General features: G+C 41.0%; 1 protein-coding gene across 9 annotated transcripts in view; it reads left to right on the top strand.

Moving 5' to 3' along the window:
- ncoa2 (nuclear receptor coactivator 2) overlaps positions 1-13,983 on the top strand; it is a 352,079-nt gene that overhangs the window by 119,016 nt on the left and 219,080 nt on the right. For 8 of the 9 annotated variants that reach the window (XM_063064795.1, XM_063064830.1, XM_063064835.1 and 5 more), the window contains exon 2: positions 6,921-7,000. The exons of the other annotated variant lie outside the window; for it this stretch is intronic. The gene's annotated coding sequence lies outside the window, so the exon portion shown is untranslated. The remainder of the gene's footprint in view (positions 1-6,920; positions 7,001-13,983) is intronic. 9 annotated transcript variants of the gene reach the window in all.

Below are 13,983 nucleotides of genomic sequence, written 5' to 3'. Positions count from 1 at the left end.
AATGGTTGATTCATTTTACTGTGAATTTGGACACAGCTATTTGCAAAGATTCGATTCAGACTCCCTACAAGCAGAAGATTAGTCTTTGAAATTAAAGTCTTTAATCTAAAATGCTGTTTCATCACCTAAAGCAATAGACAATGGAATTGTTTCAAATTATTTTCTAACATAAAAATACCAAAGATATAAAGCATTAACTAATGTTAAAAGTAATGCTGTGGTCATATCATTCTTGGATTTATTTGTTGCCTGAAATGGGCTGTTAAACATGTGACAAGCCCAGCTGACGTTTTTGCGAGAATGGGCCACTGCAAATTCTCGTGCACTTTGTCTGCAAAAGATCAGACCTTAAATGCTTAACATGTAAAAATGCCTTTCTTCTGCATATGCTATGGTAGGTCATGGGAACAGATGGGGAAGGGGGCAGGGAATGAGGGTGATGAATGTCTGCAGAGTGGTGACGCCAGGGTATTAGTTATGGAATTTGGAATATTAGGGGTTGAGGTTGTGTATTTTTTGTTTGGGGAGAGGGTGATGCAGATGTGGGAAGCGTTTGGTTTGCAGATGGGTGAAGGGAACGGGTAGAGTCTGGGATGAAGTGAAGGGAGGAGGGGTTACGGTCTGAAAGTAGGTCCTGAGTGAGAACAATAGATGATGTTAAACCTGAAGAGAACCCAGAATCAGATACCATGCAGTGGGACTTTCTGAGCAAGGACACTGAGCCTCATCAAAGCTGGCAAAGCATAGTCACTGATACAGGATATTGTCACTGTTTCCAATTTCTGCATTATCAGATCAGCATATCCTTTTGACAAGGTAAGGGGTTATCGTGAAGTTGGTTGAGCAAGCTGAGGAGAATATTAGAAACCTTCAAAGTAGCACCATGCTCCCTTTGTTTTACATCCCCTCCAAGGGAATTAGATGAGTTGTCAGTTTAACATTTTGCACAAAAGAATGCATCTCTGATGGTCTTTTGTTCCTTGGCATGTCAGCCCAGAAATCCTGTTTGCATCTCTGAACTGGGGCTTGTCCTTGCTGTATCAGTGAGGATGCTACCACCGAGCAGCAGTTGACATAGGCTATTGCAAAGCGGTCTGTTCCACTGCAACTTCTATCCTACCTTAAGTTATGGCAGCAACTTCCATTTTTAAAGTGTCTTCATTACAGCAGGATCTTTGGGTGCATCCCAGGGTCTCTCTCAAACAAAATCTGACAAGCAGAATGCCAAAATGATGGTCAGTGGGTAAGTTTTAAATGAGATGAGAGATAAAGTCATGGAAAAGTCTGAGAAAAGAATCTTGAAGCCTTTGATCTTAACAGTTAAATGTAGTTGGAGTGGAGTTCAAGAGGCCAGAAATGGAGGAGCATGCTCTTTCAGTGTAATGGGGCTGGAGGAGATTAGAAAGTTAAAGCCACAAAGAGGAATTTTAAAAACTGTCAATGTATTTAAAATTTAAAGCATTGCTTAACTGGAATCCAATGCAGATCATCAGGCATAGGGATTGGATGGGATTTGGTGTGTGTTCAGACGAAAGCAGCGGAGACTTGCAGGGCACCCGTTTTTATGGAATGTAGAATGAGGGAGGTCATCTGGGAGCCTGTTTGACTAATCAGCTGAAGATGACCCATTTTGTCAGCAGTTGATCTGAGGCTGAGGTTAAGTCGGCGGCTATTCGAACATGGAAATAATCTTAGTTCTTTGGCAGGTATGTCATCTCTTGTTTCATTCTCACACTGGTTTCAGACAAGTGCCACAAGGTGCTGTTTGAGACTTGGCCCATTACATTGGTGTCACCTGCGAACTTGTAGATGGAGATAGAGCAGAATCTGCCCACATATTCAGGGGTACACAGGGATAGGGGGCTAAGGACATAACCTTCTGAGACACTGTCAAGGATAATCATGGTGATGTTGCTGTTTATTCTTAATGATTGTGGTCTGTTGATCAGGAAATCACAGAGCCAGTTGCAAAGGGAGGTGTTGAGTCCCACATCTAGGAGTTTGCAGTTATACTATTCAAGGTGGAGCTGTAGTCATTAACACTAGTCTAGCGTAGATGTCGTTACTGTCCAGATACTTTAGAGATGAGTATAGGGCCAGGGAGATGGCATCCACTGTGGACCTATTTCAGTGATTCTGTTGATGTTGTTTGGGACACTGGAGTTGATTGTACTAGAAAGCTTGAGTTAACGTGTCTGAAGTTTTTAAAGAGATACTAGACAATAGTGTAGCTGTCAAAAAGAACAGTTTAAAGCAATATTCCAGATGTCTTTGTGATCCAATAGAAAACAGAACCTGTATTGCAGAAGCTATTGGGCTGAAATTTCAAGGATACAATTTAGCGAAGAGGTTTAGTAGATTCTTTAATACGTCTTTGCATACTTTGGAAGCATTTCTACTGAGACGTAACTTTAGAAAGCAAGTATTCATCAGTAAAGTGTGTGCTTTGAAGAAACTGAATACCTGTATTTACTCATGCCGGATGAGAGAACACATTAAAGAAAGGAGTACCATTCTGGTTTATGGGCCGGGTTTTGCTGCAATGGGCCTGCTATTCACAGTCTCTGCTTGAGGTCCCACTCTTTTCGCATTAGCCGCAGCTGGATGCAGAGGGCCCATCTTGCGCACAGTAACTGCCTACAGAGCTCACAGCTACTGTATCATATTCACTTCTTGAAGGACTATCTCCATTGCAGCCACAGTATAGCAACAAAAAAAGTGTATTATGAAGGTGAAGGGAAAATAGGTGGGATTGGTTGGAAGTTAGGAGGTGACACAATACTCCCCTGTGGACTTGGACATCCCTTGTACAATGATCTGGACCAGTGGCTCGCAAGACAACTAGTCCCTGAATAATCTCACTGAATTTTGTACAGGAGTGCACAGTGAATACATATTGTCATCTTTGCCTGTGATGCTATGGACACGTGGAGTACAGAAAATTGGGTTTGACGGAGGCTATGGGCAAAACATCATTGTCTCCTTTAATTTGCAATATTTTTTGCTGATTGCAATAGGATTTGCTCCTTGTTTTACTGTGAATGGGGAAACTCACACCTTCAAAGGCCCACTTATGTTGGTATTTGCAAACACAGCCTAGCACATTGATTAACATATTCAATGATGCAACTGACTCTGGGCAAACGTCAGCTGTGCAGTGTGGAATCGAGCCCAGAAGTGCTTGTGCTAATTCCCCAATGGTCACCAGTTGACCAAGAAATGATATCTAGCATGATTTACTTTGTGCAGAATTATAAATTTTACACAGATCATGCATTTTTAAGAAAAACATTCAGTTTCTTGGCAATAGTGTGCTTCAGTTACTTGGATAGATTGTGCAGTAAATACACGTTGGATTTTTGGCATATACTTTAAAAGAAAACTTGGAGATTTATGAAGACCATAAATGCCTAGTGGAATCACTCACCGTTGGGAGTTCTTTGGATATTTTTTTCACAGTTAACACTTCATAAATGACTTGATAATGCATCTCAGATTTACTCTTGCAACTTTCTTGGCCTTGCATCAAAATCTTAAGGTCATTGGAAGTTAAATAAATTAGGACACAACACTGAACTGATGAAGAATAGCTGTAACTTTTATTGCAGGGGTTATAATTTGGGTGGTACATATCCTACTATCAGACCACTATATTCCAGTTCAATGCCATGTTTGAAAGGGAGAAATCTGAGACAGGTTCTAGATCTAGTTAAGACTGGGCAGATCTGCTAATGGTAGTGACAGATGTTTTCAGAATAAAAATAATTTTGTTACCAAACCAGCTTTCACTTGGGAGTGCTGGTCAGTATTGACCAATACTGACCAAAAAGAGAGAGAACGGATGTAAAAATGTACAAACTAGCACAGATCCTGGAAATTACAAGCAAAACAACTTCAATGAGGCTAAACTGCAAAACAGAATAGAGAAAGGAGTTTGTGATTGATATCAAACGCAATACTTTAAATTGCACCCGGAGAAAGTGGTCACATTTGCCTAGGTGGATTGAAAACAAAAGGATAATATTGCCAATGAAAATCAAGAAATAGCAGACAGTAAGTATTTTGCATCAGTTTTTCTAACCAAGAAAGAGGATGCATGCAGGACATCCCAAGTAGACTAGTATTGAGTCTGGGATGAACATTTGCAAAGATTAGCCTGAGAGAATTGAGGAATTTGGGGTAGCATGATAGTGTAGTGGTTAGCACAGTACAGGCAGCCCAGGCTCAATTCCTGCCACCCAGGAACTTGTACGCTTTCCTGTGACCAGTTGGGTTTCCTCCCTCAAACTAAAGACCTACCGCTGGTAGGTTAATTGGTCCTTGTAAATTGTCCTGTGATTAGACGAGGATTAAATTGGCAGATTGTTGGGCAGCATGGCTCGAAGGACTAGAAGGGCCTACTTCGTGCTGCACAGGTTTCCCCTGCCGTCCGAAGGTACAGCATTCCTGTGAAACGGTTCGTAAGCCGGAATGTCGTAAAGTAAAGAAGCAGTTACCATATATTTATATGGGAAACATTTGTGAGCGTTCACAGACCCATAAATAACCTACCAAATCATGCCAAATAACACATTAAACCTAACTTAACAGTAACATGTAGTAAAAGCAGGAACGATATGATAAATACACAGCCTATATAAAGTAGAAATACTTCTCTACAATCATTGCCACTCTGTTCTCCATAGCGAAAATCTCACGCAAGCGCTCTCGGCAAAAACACTCTCTCCAGTAACCTTTAAGCTATGAAGCTGCCAAATCATACCAAATAACGCATAAAAATACACAGCCTATATAAAGTAGAAATAATGTATGTACAGTGTAGTATCACTTACTGGAATTGGGAAGACAGTGCCGAGCACACTGATGATCGTGTGTTAGGCTGAGTCGTCGGAGGCTGGGGTGGTGCAGTGGTCCCCACCCTCCAGGCAGCAAACTGATACCGATCCGCAAAGCATGCAGCGGTACAGCGGTGGCCGGGACGCACCCAGCACATCTTTAAGAAAAAAGCTGAAATAAACAAGCGAATCGCTTCTGATCTGGGCTGACATTTATGTGCCAGGCGGCACCTAATTAATTAGCTTGTTTATTTCAGCTTTTTTCTTAAAGATGTGCTGGGTGCGTCCCGGCTACTGCTGCATTCTCCGTGGCAATGTATCTGTCCGTGGCCCCGGGGTTGGGGTGGTGGGACACTGGGGTGTCATCTCATCGTCGTCTGTTTCTATCAGGGCAGGCAGATCGTCATCTTCTATGTCTGCCTGCCTCAGTGTCGAAGGTCGAGGTTCATCGTCTGCTGTGGCTGATGTGGAAGGCTTGAGAAACGACAATATGCTTGACTGCAGAGCCTCGCGCATTTTTCTATCATACAGTTCTTTGTAAGCACTCAAACCATCCTGCAAATATGCCCTAAACTGACGTTCCCTTTCAAAATTAAAGTCGTACTCTTCTGCAATCATTGCAACGAAAATCTCACGCAGTTGCTTCACGTTCAGTTCCTGGACGACTTCACTTTCGGTCCGTTCGCTACTGCATTTCAGTTTTGATTGTTATCCTTTCCTCTTCCAATTGCATCAGCTCTTCATCTATCAGGTCTTGGTCATGGGATGCCAAAACCTCTTCAACATCATCTTTGTCAACTTCCGCAAGCCAAACTCACTTTGTCCTTGCTTCGTTCACCACAATCGAAATGCTAATTATATCTAGTTTTACGCTAAGCGTAACACCCTTATGAGCTCTTTCAGGCTTTTCCGATACCTTAGAAGTCGTCTTGCTATCGGCTGCTCACAGGCACGTGTTTAAGCAATGCCGGCTAGAATGCAGTTCCGGGGGAGGAGCTTGGCTGCTCTGGGTGCGCTCTGCCTTTTGTTGTAACAGTGAAAACACCTTCTGTTAGTGAAAACAGGTGACTAATGTAGGACTTTCCTAGCAGTGAGGTTTCGTAAAGTGAACGTTCGAAAAGCGGGGGACACCTGTATCTCAATAAATAAAAAGAAATAAAGAACATAGTGACAGTAAAGGGTGACAGATTCCCAGACCTGGTGTTTTCCAATCCAGGGTTTTATACAAAAGAACAGCCAAAGATGAGAACATGTTGTAAATGCCCCCATTTCCAGAACTATTTCATTGCTTTGGGAAGCAAAGGATTTTATGTTCCTTAAGAAGGGAGAAAGGAGAATAATCTGGGCACGAAGATAGGTTAGCATAATATGGCAGAAATTGCGTATCAACACATAAGCATACTCGCTATAATTTTAGTTTACTCACTATAATTATAGTTACTCACTATAATTTTACAGCTACTAAATCTAGGTCATAGTTTGCAACTCCAAATATATTTGAAGTGACTAAAGTAGGGTATATGGTGTCATTGATACGCTGCTGCAAAGGGAGGTTCCAGTTCGACCACATCAATTTTAGGAGCTGAATCTTTAGAAAGATATTCTGGCCTATGAAGAAATGTTAGATAAATTCACTAATGTACACATTCTGTTATGCTTCAGAGACTTAAATTGGGGAATATCATTTTTTAACAATTCTGGGCTTCATCCACATTTGGGATCCATGACCCAAAAGGTTAGTGGGGCGGAAACTCCTGTCTTGCTTATCATTATGTGACTGGATTTCAGACAAGAGTTGAATGCACAGTGGCCTCAATATGTTCAGTTTTTGGCTCAACTGAGGCAAACTTCTGTCATAGTATGGAGACCCAACCAGTTCTTCCTCAAATTAATTTCAATGCTTTAATTTACTAAGTAGTATAATAGGAAGTATAATTCTATACAATTTATTTGGAGCTTAGACCAAAGACGTAAGCACAATAATTATACTGCTCTAGTTAAATTGAGCAGTTTGCAGTTTATGTAAGGGATTGGGTTATGAGTGTATTATTCAGATTAATGTTGTTACATGTTCTTTTTTGGCAGAGTGAAGAGAATAATGTCTGAAGACTGTCAATCATACTGTGACCGAAATGCCCTAGGGGTGTTTTTGGAGTAGAGCCAAGGTACGTTAAAGTGTGACAGTTTTGCTTGTAGACATTAACAGTTTAGAATTGGTGCACAAATCCGATGTAGTTCTTAAAGACCATCGTATTGTAGAAGGAAAGATGTTGTGTAAATTATAGAACTTTTCATATTGTTGGAGCAACCCTAAATGAATAGTCTTGGTATTTTAATCTGGGCAAATATGTGACAGCATTTCAGATAGGAAGGTTAGGTGACCTATTTTAGAGTTATGAAATAAATAATGACTTGTATCTTGCTCTTCGAATCATATCATGGAATGTTTCATGTCCGCCTCACAGAACAACCACGAGTTAGGTTTAACACTCCATTTCAAAGATGGAACAATTTGTGGACCAATTTCTCAGTGTTGCACAGAATAGAAGTTGTTTCGCATATGAGCAAATCTGATGAAATATTGATCAAACATGTGTTTGAAAATATTTTAAAACTTGCATTTAGTTTCAGTTTGCAATCTGAAGCTGGGTGTAGCATAGTTTTTCCAATCTTAAGATCGCTATTTTCACTAAAGAGAGTATTTTTTAGTATTTGGTAAAGAAGCCACTGGAGTTTTCAGTGTTTCGCTTTACTGATTGCTAAAGGACCTCTGATTAGATGCGGTACTATGAATGGCTATCTTTCCAGCTATAGTACTGGACAGATGTCAGAGGAGATGATCTGCAACTTCTCTTCCTCAGTTTGTTGATGTTTTCCTTATTTAGATGGTGGCTACTTGTAGGAAATGCACATAACATTCAAGCTCAGCTTTTCATTGTATCAGGGTTCCTAATAGCAGCGACAAAGTTCATTTCTTTGTTCAAATTAAAATCTTTAAATTTCAGTCGGGATAAATCTGAATGAAAATTTATTAACAGAGTGTGGCCTTAGAGCTTGTGCCTTTATACAGTAGTCATTTTATTCCGCGTGAGCCAATGCTTGTGATTTAAACTCCTAGTTGATGATTCTTGATTTTAAAAAGCTAAAAACCCTTTCTGAATTTATCGCTATAATTACCAGGCTGAATCATTACATTGAGTATGCACACCAATAACTTAAATATTCTGAAATGTTGACTTGTTGGATATTCTTTTCCGTAAACAGCTGTACTCAGTGGATGAGGTTTATTTGTTCTTGGCTGAGCTACTACTTCACCTGGGGCAAGGAGAGCGACCCATGCGGAAAGTGTGCTTGTATTAAATGATTTTTTTTTTGAAAGCAGTTGTGCAGAGATCCAGGTGGTTTTACCATCTGGGCTAAAATGAGACCAGATGGAGAAGTGAAAGAAAGGGAATAAAAATCTAAGATTAGAGAAGCAGAAATTAATTAACTTAAATTTAAAAATGCATATGCAAGAGATAGGATGGTGTTTCATTAATTTATCTGTGTGCGCACATATGCTGGTAATGCTGGTGGATGTGCAAATAGTGGTAGAAGGAAGGCTGTTAGATCCAATTTAAAGACTTTGTTTTCTTTTGCCTGCACCAGGAAATTATTAGTTCAAGTGTAAAAAGACCTGCACCTGTGAATGCAATTTTTTTTGGTTTAGTGACTGTCAGAAAATGATTGATTGGCATGTTTCAGCTTTTAGCAATTTGCTTTCTTGAAGCTGCAAATTTTAAGATTGTGGAAGTTAAAATATTAGAGTCCATTGAAGCTGTGTGCTCTTTGTGTGTTTTGATTTTAGATGATACAATGGTAGAAAGTAATCAAGTTACATTATCTTCATTTTCAAGGTGTGTGCTGTAGTATTGAAAGATTCCTTTATCTTAAACGTCAGGAAAATGCCCTCTAACAATTTTTTCCTTCACTGAGAGTACAGAATCAATCACAACTGGCTAATTCACTGTCACAAGAAATATTTTTTTAAAAATACTCTGCAGTTTGTACTTGCTGCAGTATTCCATGACCTAAATTGTAAACTTTCATACAAGTAAAATGGCTGACTGAGGAATGGAATCCACTTGGCAATCTTATTGTTACTTAAAGGAATTTTGGTTTAAAGCAGATCACTTATTAATTTTCTACGCTGTTCTATTTCAGTGATGGATCATTAGTTACCTCGTTTTGTTGCAAACTTGGTATATTCCAAATATATAGCTTCAAAATGTAGCATGTTTCAATTGATATGAGTTATACACGTGGATGAAATTTAATAAATTCTGTAAATAATATTGTATGCACTGAATTTGTGTTTGATACCAAACAATGAAATAATATGCAAACAACAGGAATTCTGCAGATGCTGGAAATACAAGCAACACACATCAAAGTTGCTGGTGAACGCAGCAGGCCAAGCAGCATCTATAGGAAGAGGCGCAGTCGACATTATCCACTGATGTCTACTATAAGCCTACTGACTCTCACAGCTATCTGGACTATTCCTCTTCTCACCCTGTCTCTTGCAAAAACGCCATCCCCTTCTCGCAATTCCTCCGTCTCCGCCGCATCTGCTCTCAGGATGAGGCTTTTCATTCTAGGACGAGGGAGATGTCTTCATTTTTTAAAGAAAGGGGCTTCCCTTCCTCCACTATCAACTCTGCTCTTAAACGTATCTCCCCCATTTCACGTACATCTGCTCTCACTCCATCCTCCCACCACCCCACTAGGAATAGGGTTCCCCTGGTCCTCACCTACCACCCCACCAGCCTCCGGGTCCAACATATTATTCTCCGTAACTTCCGCCACCTCCAACGGGATCCCACCACTAAGCACATCTTTCCCTCCCCCCCTCTCTCTGCATTCCACAGGGATCGCTCCCTACACAACTCCCTTGTCCATTCGTCCCCCCCATCCCTCCCCACTGATCTCCCTCCTGGCACTTATCCGTGTAAGCGGAACAAGCGCTACACATGCCCTTACACTTCCTCCCTTACCACCATTCAGGGCCCCAAACAGTCCTTCCAGGTGAGGCATCACTTCACCTGTGAGTCGACTGGGGTGATATACTGCGTCCGGTGCTCCCGATGTGGCCTTTTATATATTGGTGAGACCCGACGCAGACTGGGAGACCGCTTTGCTGAACATCTACGCTCTGTCCGCCAGAGAAAGCAGGATCTCCCAGTGGCCACACATTTTAATTCCACATCCCATTCCCATTCTGACATGTCTATCCACGGCCTCCTCTACTGTAAAGATGAAGCCACACTCAGGTTGGAGGAACAACACCTTATATTCCGTCTGGGTAGCCTCCAACCTGATGGCATGAACATTGACTTCTCTAACTTCCGCTAGGCCCCACCTCCCCCTCGTACCCCATCTGTTACTCATTTTTATGCACACATTCTTTCTCTCACTCTCCTTTTTCTCCCTCTGTCCCTCTGAATATACCTCTTGCCCATCCTCTGGGTCACCCCCCCCCGTCTTTCTTCCCGGACCTCCTGTCCCATGATCCTCTCGTATCCCCTTTTGCCTATCACCTGTCCAGCTCTCGGCTCTATCCCTCCCCCTCCTGTCTTCTCCTATCATTTTGCATCTCCCCCTCCCCCTCCAGCTTTCAAATCCCTTACTCACTCTTCCTTCAGTTAGTCCTGACGAAGGGTCTCGGCCTGAAACGTCGACTGCGCCTCTTCCTATAGATGCTGCTTGGCCTGCTGCGTTCACCAGCAACTTTGATGTGTGTTGAATGAAATAATATGGTAATGCTGTATAGGAAAAAGTACTCTTTTATTTTAAAAGGCAACAGCATTTTGGTTATTGGTCCTGATGTATAATGTGGTACTGAACCATTGTTCCCAACCAAAATCTCCAGTAAAGAAAATGTTTCAGTGGTTGGCATTGCACCCCAATAAGTGGTAGGATTTGTTGAGAGCAGATTATTTGAAATTCTACTGTTTGGTTATCAATTATGTATTTGATGTCCGTATAATGTGTATCTCCATCCGCCATTTCTGCAATAATAAAATGGCCATGCCAGCCTCTCAGAAGAGCTGAACACCATTTTGCTCTTAGACAGACGGTCAATGTTTTATTCCACAAGTATTACACTGTATGAGCACTGTACTCTGGCCATCTAAAATTTAGAAATGCTCATCCTTGACTTAATTGGGCTTCTGTTGACTATCTCATTGTCATCTGCATCCTAACAGTGTACTTAAATGAATCATAACTTGGCCAATGATCCATTTGGAGCTTAAAACCCCATCTATCTCAATTTTGAATGTACATATTGATTGATTAACTGTATCCTTGTGGAGAAATTACTCCTTTTGTCAGAACTAAATGATCGAACCCTCATTCTGAGCTTGTATCTCAGTTCTACTTCGGGCAAAGGAAATTACCACTTGCATTTTCCCGGTCAGACCTCCAAGAATCTTTGTTTCAGGAGACTAGTACTCACTTTTCTTCCCATTACAGTCATGCTGTGTAACTTTTCCTACAGGACAGACCTCTTGCATCAGGGAATCAATGCAACAAATTTTCACTACTTTTCTTCAAAGGTGAAAGGACTGTGCAGAGTTGTTGAAATATAGCCACACCAAAGACCTGTGTAAAAGCAGAAAGAAATCAGTAAAAGCTATGTTCTATTTGCCTTCCTAATTGTTTGCTCTTATGTTCATGTAGGCTTTCTTTGATTATAAAAAAAATTCAAATCCTTCTGAATAACTGAAGATCTTACTGATTTTTATTTCTTCTAACTGCTTTCTCTTAAATTTGTTTTTTCCAATTTTCTCCTGAGGTGGATAATTACATCTTCTCAAGTAACAATTCATTTTCTCAATCATGTAAGTCATCTGTATTTCTTTGTAGCTAATTTGGCATATTCCATACAGTTTACTTTCTTACCTAACATTTATCATTAGACAACTTACATATATTATGCAAAATCTCCTTGCCCAGGCCAGTGATTTAAACTGCAAATGGCTGAAGTCCAAAGCACTGTTCCTTCCCCTCCATTAGTCAGAACTTGCCAGCCTGAAGAGAGGTCATTAATTCCTAATTTATATACTTATGATCAATAACTAATTCTCAATCCATGCTAATATCCCGAAACCATGGCTCCTGATGTTATATACCAACCACCTCAGAGACATTATAAACAGTAAAAATATTTAAGTCATTATAGGTATTGGTTCATTATTGTCACATGTACCAAGATACAGTGAAAAGCTTGTCCTGCACACTGTCTATACAGATCAAATCATTGCACAGTGCATTAAGCAAGAATAAAGTATTAATAACCATGTGGAATAAAGTGTAAAAAGCTACAGTGAGAGTGCAGTTCAAGATCATAATGAGGTAGATTGTGAGGACAAGAGTACACCTTATGGTACAAGAGTCTGATAACATTGGCATGGAAGCTGTCCGTGAGCCTGGTGGTATGTGATTTCAGGCTTTTGTATCTCCTGCCTGATGGGAGAGGGGAGGTGAGAATATGCAGGGTGGGTGGGCTTTTTAATTATGCTGGCTGCTTTCCTGAAGTCAGCAAGAAGCATAGACAGAGTCTATATCGAAGGAAGGCTGGCTCCTGTGACTTGTTGGGCTGTGTCCAGAACACTCTGCAGCGTCTTGTGGTTACATGCAGAGCAGTTGTCATACCAAGCCGTTATCCATCTGATCTGCATGTGACCGCAAGAAACTGCAGAGAGTTCTGGGCAAAGCTCAGCACACACAGGAAACAGCCTCCCCTCCATGTACTCTGTTTATACTTGTCACTCCCTCAGTAAAGCAGCTGGCATAATCAAAGACCCCACCTACCTCGGATATCATCCCTTTCCCCTTTCCCATTGGATGGAAGATACAAAAGCCTGAAAGCACATACCACCAGTTATAAGCTGTTTTTTCTATTATATTTTGATGAAGAAAGCCATACTTATCAACCAACAAATAAAGTAACTCTGAGTCTTCTCTGCACTTACATTTATCTATCTATCTATCTACCTATCTATCTATATGTCCACTGGGTTGGCAACACCTTTCAAACGAATGGAGTTGCTCTCTGAGCACCGGTCCCAGGACGTTACTGAAGAGTAGCAGGCAAAGGATATCCAGCCCGTCTCCAGTACCAGCAAAGAAAGAGGTTAAAATTGCTGGCATCTGACTTCAAGTTGTTTTGGATGCCACAATCATGCAGAGTATGTATGGAGATCGTAAATAAAGTAAGCCCCGATCACTTGGGGCTGCTGGTAGTTAAACAGCTCGATTTGAACATAAAAATAAAAGTGAATTAAGCTCTGAAGCAAGAGAAACTCGGCAGATACTGGAAATCCAAGCAACACACACGGAATGCTGGAGGAACTCTGCAGGCCAGGCAGCATGTATGGAAAAGAGTACAGTCGACGTTTCAGGCAGAGACTCTTCATCAGGACACAATGAATTAAGCTCTTGCTCTCATGAGGGTGGTGCATGACTTTTTGTGCTTAAAAAAATGTTGATACCAATAAGGCTGGTGACAGTGATGTAACCTCTGTGGTCAATGCTCATGGATGTAACCTCTTCTATGTAAATTTCAGTTTGTTAAAACATGCTGGGCTCTGACTTCTGCTGTCAATCTCTCCATTTTCCTGATCGCTGATGTTCCTGATCCTGGCTGTAGTCACACCTCCAGCCCACAGTTCAGACCTGGTTTCACGCTGCACACGTGCTGTTGATCATGATCGGAATCAGGTTTAATATCACCAGCATATATCGTAATATTTGTTAACTTTGCAGTGCAGTACAATGCAGTACATGATAAATATAGAGGAAAAATGAATGACAGTGAGTGTGTGTGTGTATATATGTATGTGTGTGTATGTGTGTATAATATATATAGAGAGAGAGAGAGACACACACACAATAAAGAGTTAAATGAAGATAAACAGTGTAAAAACAGAATTTAAAAAAATTAGTGAGATCGTGTTCATGGTTTCAATGTCCATTTTGAAACTGGATGGCACAGGGGAAAAAGCTGTTCCTGAATTTCTGATGTGTGTCTTCAGGATTCTGTACCTCCTTCCTGATGGTAATATCGAGAAGAGGGCATGTCCTGGGTGGTGGGGTGATGCTT

The sequence above is a fragment of the Mobula hypostoma genome, chromosome 1, assembly GCF_963921235.1.
Source record: "Mobula hypostoma chromosome 1, sMobHyp1.1, whole genome shotgun sequence".
Lineage (NCBI taxonomy): Eukaryota > Metazoa > Chordata > Chondrichthyes > Myliobatiformes > Myliobatidae > Mobula > Mobula hypostoma.
Note: the sequence above shows the minus strand (reverse complement) of the source record. Positions and strands in the feature narration are given on the sequence as shown.